The sequence below is a fragment of the Babylonia areolata genome, chromosome 27, assembly GCF_041734735.1.
Source record: "Babylonia areolata isolate BAREFJ2019XMU chromosome 27, ASM4173473v1, whole genome shotgun sequence".
Lineage (NCBI taxonomy): Eukaryota > Metazoa > Mollusca > Gastropoda > Neogastropoda > Buccinidae > Babylonia > Babylonia areolata.
The window spans coordinates 6,714,625-6,723,588 of record NC_134902.1 but is presented as its reverse complement, the minus strand read 5'-3'; positions in this window follow the sequence as shown (position 1 = coordinate 6,723,588).

Sequence of the window (8,964 nt, the reverse complement as noted above, 5' to 3'; positions counted from 1 at the left end):
AGAAAAGAAGGTGCAGGGGTCAGTGTCAACCATTTTATTAATTATCTTGAATACTTGTATCATGTCTCCTCTATATCTTCTGTATTTTTGTGAATGCAAGTTTAGTTGTCTACACTGTCCACTATAAATCAAATTACAGCCCAGATAACGGGAACTGCAATGGCCTCCACTGCTGTTGTGGTGGTCATAGACAGACATGGTAGTCATGGAGAAACCAGTGATCACACAGCTCTAACTTTTTTTTGCTGGCCCTGCTGTAAGCTTTAGTCAGTCTCTGGTTTAACTCACTCAGTACGGCCAGTCCTCTTTTCTCCTCTACACAGACCCCTCGGATGTCCAGTGGGTGTCTGAATGACCCAACCTTTAGCTTCCGTCGTCAGAATTGTGGTATTCTTTGTCAACATTCACCTCTTCAGTATAAGAGCCTTCCACTTGCAATATTTTGATGATGGTAATCGGGGTGAAACGCTGTTAACGTCGTCTCTTTCGCCGTTCGTATGGAGAGAGTTAAGCCGAGCGAGACGGGATTTATTTACTGTAATGATGGTGCTCTTGTTGCCATGTGTACTGCCTGCAGATCCCAGTGCACTGGCATGTCAGGGCAAGGTGAGTGTCATGAGGCTGCCACAGGAAGGAATAACTGTACTGTTGAATGCATTGAGGTACACACATCATGTAGCTGATACGCTGTGTGCTTTGGGAAGGTCAGTTTCTACAAGCAGTTGGGACACACTTCACAGAAGAGTGGAAATGGTAGTGACGGGCGCAAGGGCAGAGTGGTTAAAGCCTTGGACTTTCAATCTGAGGCTCCCGGGTTCGAATCTCGGTAACGGCACCTGGTGGGTAAAGGGTGGAGATTTTTCCTATCTCCCAGGTCAACATATGTGCATATCTGCTAGTGCCTGAACCCCCTTCGTGTGTATTTGCAAGCAGAAGATAAAATACGCACGTTAAAGATCCTGTAATCCATGTCAGCGTTCGGTGGGTTATGGAAACAAAAACATACCTAGCATACACCCCCCCGAAAACACAGTATGGCTGCCTACAAGAGTAAAAACGGTCATACACGTAAAAGCCCACTTGTGTACATACGAGTAAACGTGGGAGTTGCAGCCCACGAACGAAGAAGAAGAAGAAAAAGAAGACGAAATGATAGTGTGTTCACTTGCACGCCGGTGTCAACCTCCATGATGATTATGGGATCTTTTGCTTTTTTTTTGCTTTTTTTCATAGTCTTTGATGTGATGTTTTTTTGCTGCTTTGTGGGCCTCACACACTTTGCGCATCAGCTGCATTCTGTGCCAGATAAGGGGCACCTGTCTGGCATGAACAGCTGAACGTGCGTGTGCTGGTTTGAACAGCACGTTGTGTGTATCCATCAGGGGCCGTATTCAAAAGAACATCGTGCCTGAGGGTAAATGTGTACCTGCGGGTTATCTGCCTGAGGCAAGGCAAGCTGCCCGAGGATAAGCAATATCCGGTATTCATGAACACAAGAGTCTCCCCGCGTGTCTACAAACCCTAAGGCAATTTACCCTTACTACCTGTCAAGGGTGACTGCCCACGAAGCAGAGGTAAATATGGCGGATACTTTTGCAGCATTTTTCTTTTCTTTTTTTTTTTTTTTTTAAAGGGAAAAACAGGCGTGTTTACAGATAGTACGTGTTTTGCGAACTCTCTCGACAATGTTCTGAGCTGTGGTGGATGAGAAGTGAAACTGAGAGCATGCATGGATGGGAATCATTGGGATTTAAAAAAAAAGACTACGGGTTAGCTGTCTGAGCGAACTGCGTGTGTTTTGAATACGAAGATAACTTATCCTTCAAGGTAAACTGTACCCGCGGGTCCCATCCATGTCAAAGATAACTTGCCTGAAGGCAAAATGAATTTTGTCTTGAATACGGCCCCAGGTGTGCTCTGATGGCACCAAACAGTATCAGGGTATCTGTCAGTGTGAACCCTTTGCTTTGGGTCGTTTGAGTTATCCTGTAATCAGCATCAGGGCTACCTGCAATCATGAGTTTTAAGATACGGTGACTGAACTCTGAGATTCGTGTGTGTTTTACCTGACTCCCATCAGACTAAACGGCAAAAACTGAAGTTGTCAGCTGTTTGAACTGTACATAGGAATTCTGAGAAATAGTCTCAGGTCCTTCCTCTGTCATAGTCTGGACTCTTTGTTGGATTCACAGAGACGATCACCATCATTCAAGTATATTTTCACTCAGAGATCATCGATGCAGCTTTCTTTTTAGCTTGGCTTTTGCTTCCTTATTAAACTTTTTTTTGTCCTTAAAGAAAGAATGCCAAGCGATCACAGGAGATTTTGTTTCTGACTTAAGACGAAGCACCCTGTCGTATCGCTTGTCATCTTTCAGTCATTTCTCTCATGTGTTCAGTTTCAGCTGTAAGTGGAACTCCAAAAATGTGTGGTATTTTCTGATGTTGTGTGCTCAGACCATGTTGCAGCTGATATTGATGGAAGCTTCACACTTGGTTGAGTTTGGTTTAAAATCTTGCTGTTGCAAAATTTGCACTGCAATACAATGCAGTGTGATACAGTAGAGTAAATACATCTGTATCCATGCAACCGGAAATCGATTTTGGATCCATAGGCTCGTCACTCACCCTAAACAAACTCCCAACCCACAGTCGAGTCCAACGCACAAAATTAAATCAATACATGTTGCGTATCGCCCGGCCGACTACAGAGGGCCATTCCAGTTCAGGGTGCATGAAAGAAGCCTGCAATCAATATATTATCATAGATTGTAAGAAAGGTTTCAGGTGTGCAGCACGCACTTGAAGCGCTGAAAAAGAACCCATGGCAACGAGAGTGTTGTTCTCCGGCAAAATTCTGCAGAAGAAATCCACTCTGATAGGTTCACAAATATGTATGTGTGCACTCCAGGCCTGACTGAGCACGTTGGATCATGCTGCTGGTCAGGCATCTGCCCTGCAGATGTGGTGTAGCGTATGTGGATTTGTCCGAACGCAATGACGCCTCCTTGAGAAACTGAATCTGAAGGGATTGCAGACAGGTTTTCGGAAGGTATTTCAACAAGCTAGAGTGGATTTCATCTGAATCAACTGAAAAGTCGTTACAGGATTGCATAGCAGATGGTTCAGCAATGGAACATGAAATGTTAAATGGTTCTAGATTGAAAGAGGAATAATCACAGTTGTTTCTCTAGAATCTATCTCTCTCTCTGTTGGAAATACTAATCCACCTTGAACAGACCAGAGAATACTCACTCATGGGATATGGGTCGATTTTCCTCGATAATTTTCAGCGCATGGGAGATGAAAGATTTCCAACGCACATGGTCTGTGGGGGGGAATCCAGATTGTCAAGTATCAGGATTTGTTTGACATCAAATGCACAAATTTGGCTGCTAACGCAATAAAGACACTTTGTATGTTTTAATTAACAAATAGTAAAGAGTGGTGACTCTCTCCACACACAAAGTACATAACTTCAAGCCAATGCTGCTTACGCCACCAATTCAGCTAGCACACAGATAAATAAAAGGTACATTTGAACAAACCCCAAACACTTCCCCCGAAAAAAAAAACGCCGGGCTTGCTCTTATACCAATCATTTGACATGTGCACACAGCAGCAATGACAGAAGAAATGTGCAAACACAAATTAGCTTTTATTCAAGACTGGCATAGCCTCTTTAATCCTGAACAAGCCATACAGAACACACGGACAATACAGGACAAACACCTGGTTGCCTCGGTGGTTTTTCAACTTGAAATTAATAAACAATGAGGCCAGGAGATCAAATAATTAACAAATAGTAAAGAGTGGTGACTCTCTCCACACACAAGGTACATAACTTCAAGCCAATGCTGCTTACGCTACCAATTCAGCTAGCACACAGGCAAATAAAAGGTACATTGGAACAAACCCAGACACTTTCCCCCCAAAAACAGGAAGCGCCGGGCTTGCTCTTATACTTTTGTATGTTTGTTTGTCTTTTTTGTTTGGTTTTTGAAGGGCTTTTTCAGAATTTTGTTTCAGCTTGATTATGAATTCGCTCACGAAAACTTCCTTTTTTATTTTCTTTATCGTGCCTTGATTTGAACCATACGGCCTGTTCTTTTCGTTTTCAGGACACAGAGCAATGACAACCCTGCTGCTCTCTGGCGCGTGGAATGATTCCACCACAATGGGAATGGGAATGGGAATGTCTGGACACATGGCTGGAAAGGCATGGCGGACCTATCCACTCTATATTGCTTCGTATTACATAAATGCGATTTGTCTTCCACTCATTGTTCTTTTTGGCCTGTTTGGAAACGTAATGACCATCGTCATCATGCGACGTATGACAACAGACGACTCCACCGTGAATATCTACTTCACTGCTACAGCTGTGATGGACATCGTCTGTCTCTTTTCTTACACTGTGCCAGTTTGGGTGAGAGGGTTAACCGATTTCAAAATAGATGCCATACACACCGTGGTCTGCAAAACCATCACCTGGTTGTACACAGCGGGAGGCACCATCGGTTGTTGGTACCTGGTGTGTATGACTGTACACAGATCCATGTCTGTTGTGTGGCCACACCGTGTCAACCTGCTGTGCACACGTCGAACTGTTTTTCAAATGTTGACGGTGGTCACTGTCTTTTTCGCCCTTCTGTACTCGCATTATCTAATAGGCTTGGAGGTCAGGTATAATACTTACAATACATATTACATCTGTACAATGGATTACGATGACGAAATGTATGTGTATTTTTTCGAACAGATATTTCTTTACATTGAGCTGATTGTGTACTCCTTTCTGCCATTCATTTTCCTGGCTGTGTCCAACACTGTTCTGGTCTGGAAACTCACCGCATCAGTCAAATCAGCCGGCAGCCACTTAACCCAAGGGGATTCTGAGCAAGTCCAAGCCCGCAAGAAAGCAGCTGACTCTGTGACTTTGACCGTTATTGTAGTGTCCATAGCGTTGCTTGCGTTCACTCTGCCAGTGTCGGTGGATTTCATTGTGAATCATTTCACTCATGCGTACGGAATGTCATCAGGGTCTGTTTTTGCTCAGGCGTGGTTCACTACCACCATGTGTGATTTACTTCGTCACGCCAACAGTGCTGTCAACTTCTACCTGTACTGTCTGACGGGAAGGAGGTTCAGGGAGGAGTTCATCAAGGTCATGGGGCGTGGGGTCAACTGACGTCAGCGAGGTGCTCTTCAGTGAAAGGAGATTCCAACACACTACACGTCTGTGGATGTGTACTGACGTGACTGTGTGTCTGTATTTGTGTCGTCCAGTGTTTGTGAATTACGAAACGTAAAAAAAAACGGTTGGAGCACATATATTCACACACACACACACACACACACACAACAACAACAACAAACAAACAAAAAACAGGGACACTGAATTTGGATCTAAGAGAGGAGAACAGTTGGTCACAGTTATTGGTTTGTTGGAGTGACGGCCTAGAGGTAACGCGTCCACCTAGGAAGCGAGAGTATCTGAGCGGCGCGCTGGTTCGAATCGAGGCTCAGCCGCCGATATTTTCTCCCCCTCCACTAGACCTTGAGTGGTGGTCTGGACGCTAGTTATTCGGATGAGACGATAAACCGAGGTCCCGTGTGCAACATGTACTTAGCGCACGTAAAAGAACCCACGGCAACAAAAGGGTTGTTTCTGGCAAAATTCTGTAGAAAAATCCACTTTGACAGGAAAAAAAAAAAAGAAAAAAAAAGAAAAAAAAAGGGTGGCACTGTAGTGTAGCGACGCGCTCTCCCTGGGGAGAGCAGCCCGAATTTCACACAGAGAAATCTGTTGTGATAAAAAGAAATACAAAATACAATTATAAACACAGGGACCAAGCCCGGCGCTGCAAGACGATAAACGTCGACAGTCGGAGAGAGGAAGAAAACGAAGAAAGACGACGAGGAAAGAAAGAGAGAGAGAGGCAGAAAGAAAGGGAAGCAAACCGGAGCACAGAACCGAGGTAATCCTGCAGTTTAGAATACTAAACTCAGGGGCCGTTAAAATGAAAAAGTAGAAGGTGTTTTAGACTGACTTCGATGCGCTGAGTCGAATGCAACCCTCAGCTAAGCTCTACGGCCACTCCTTTTCAATGAAATAGAGACATAATAAATAGTAAACTCAGTCAGTCACTTCCCGAGCAACTATCGGCGAGCCATTTTGATTGCTGGTGACTGACGCGTTCACCCACGTGATCAGCAGTCAAAATGGCGTGCAGGTCGGGAAGGAGTACTACTTACCGTGCATTTGATCCAGTTTCGTGGCAAAAGGAGTGGTCTTAGAGCTTAGCTGAGGGTTGCATTCGACTCAGCGCATCGAAGTCAGTCTAAAACACCTTCTACTTTTTCATTTTAACGGCCCCTGAGTTTAGTATTCTAAACTGCAGGATTACCTACCGAGCTTGGTAGCGCTTTGGTGACAAGTAGTTTGTGTGTAAATAAATGTTGTGAGGCTGTATATTTCCAGTGAGTTTTCCTTGGGTCGAACGCGTGTCGCAAGAGGAAGTTATTGAGTTGTGTGACGTTTCTCGTCTGACGTCATTTCTTCACATACAGCAACAACAGACACTCGATATGATGCAAAGTGTCCACACATCAACAGAATCAAATAGTCAGCGACCAGACATTTCTTTGGTCAGTCAAGTTACGAGTGTGAAGCTGTAGCAGACCAACGCATTCTGATGCAAGCCCGATATATGTCCGACACACCACCATCTCCATAGTAGAGTGATGGCCTGGAGGTAACGCGTCCGCCTAGGAAGCCAGAGAATCTGAGCGCGCTGGTTCGAATCACGGCTCAGCCGCCGATATTTTCTCCCCCACCACTAGACCTTGAGTAGTGGTCTGGACGTTAGTCATTCGGATAAGACGATAAACCGAGGTCCGGTGTGCAGCATGCACTTAGCGCACGTAAAAGAACCCATGACAACAAAAGGGTTGTTCCTGGCAAAAATTCTGTAGAAAAGTCCACTTTGACAGGAAAAAACAAATAAAACTACACGCAGGAAAAAAATACAAAAAAATGTGTGGCGATGTAGTGCAGCAATGCGCTCTCCCTGGGGAGAGCAGCCCAAATTTCACACAGAAAAATCTGTTGTGATAAAAAGAAATACAAATACAAATGCCCGCGTTGGGTTAAGCTGCTGCTCAGGCATCTGCCTGGCAGATGTGGTGCAGCATATGTACAGATTTGTCTGAGCTTAGTGATGCCTCCTTGAGAAAGTGAAACAAACTCTCCGTGGTATAGTCTGTTCTCCGTCAGCTCTTATCAGTTTCAAATGTTGATATTTTTTGGAAAAAAGTTATGTAGCCAAGTGCTCAACACGACTGGCTACTCAACTCACAGCACAAGCTGAAAGCTGATCTATAGCAGACGCTACTTTCGCAACTAACTTGCTGGCCTTCAACGGCTCGCGCAGAATGTGTGACGCCATTTCCGGTTTGAATGCAAAGCCCATGCCCTCCAACGCTTACGTTATCACATACTTGGCGCTGCGAGCAGGATTGTGCTAATTCTTACAATTTCTCTTAATAAATTAATTTCACTGCTAACGCTATCACAGTTATATATTTCAAACTGGAACCTCTTTTCAAATAATAGTCTATAGAAGTAGTGCATGCAATATTTGATTATTGATTGATTTTTTGTCCGAATCCCACTTCCACCCGTCCCCCCTCTCACACACACCCTTCCAATATTACGTTTTTTCTTTCTCCAATCACTGACACTCACCCAGTCTCCATTTTTACATTTTGTACTCTATCTTTTCCATATTCTCTCTCTCTCTCTCTCTCTCTTTCTTAGTCCCCTCCCCCTTGCCCCCCTCCCTTCCACCTCAACCGCCCCCTTTTCATTCGAATATACAGAAATGTCGATTTCTAATTAGTAATAATAACAATCATCATTATGATAGAAATGATAATATCATCATCTTAGACATGATGAACAGACTATAAATAAATAAACGAACGAACAATCCGTCCCCAAATTGTTCAGTCAGCACACAGTGTTCGCCACTTGCGTTACTCAATGTTGTGCAACCACTTCAGTCTGGAATCTGGAATCTGGAACGACACATTGCAGGAACCTTTGCAGATTATCGTCGCAACGGATGATGGGAGCGCATGGCTTTGATTAGTCCATGAATCTGTTCATTTTGGTTTTAAGCTCAAATTACCCTCATCTGTATTTACTTAACTATATATAAGTTCACTTACTATAATCTAATATAATTTATTGAAGAAAGCTTTATATTCTGCTCCAACTGACACAATTGATCTCGAGTTGTTCTCCAAGATGTCTGGTTCAGCACTGTGTCTCCCTAGCAGGGTGGGCTGGGGGGTGGGGGTGGGGGGTTTCTACTGCTCCAACGGACACCCCGAGTTGAGCTTAAAGATGTCCTGATGCAGCGCTACATCTCCCTAACCGGTGTGTGTGTGTGTGTGTGTGTGTGTGTGTGTGTGTGGTGTGGAGGGGGGGGGGGGCGGGGGTGGATTTACTCCTGGGAAGCAGCCAAGGCCGCTCTGCCCAATGCTGCAGAAAATGCGGCGACGGACGGGGGAAGGGGGTGGGGGTGGGGGTGGGGGGGGGGGTGGGGGGGGGGTGGGGCTTTGTAGCCACGGCTGTTGTTGTGCGACGCGCTTGGCGACGATGTTGGTTGCCGCGTGGGTCGTGTGTAATAAGTCCCCCTAGCTGTGTGCTTGTCAGGGGGAAACAACCACCTCCTCACCCCTGGCACCCCCACCTACCCCCCCCCCCCCCCCTTCCTCGTGTGTTCTGATTCCTAAGCTCCTCCCTCCCTCCTCCCACCCCATCACCCCCCCGTCCGCCCTCACCCGGTCCATAGATACTCCGGTGTGTGCATTGAGTGGTTTGCTGACAGGGGAAAGGTGGTTTGGGCAACTTGTGTTTGGTGCAGTGATTCCTTCGCTGAATGTGGTCCTCGC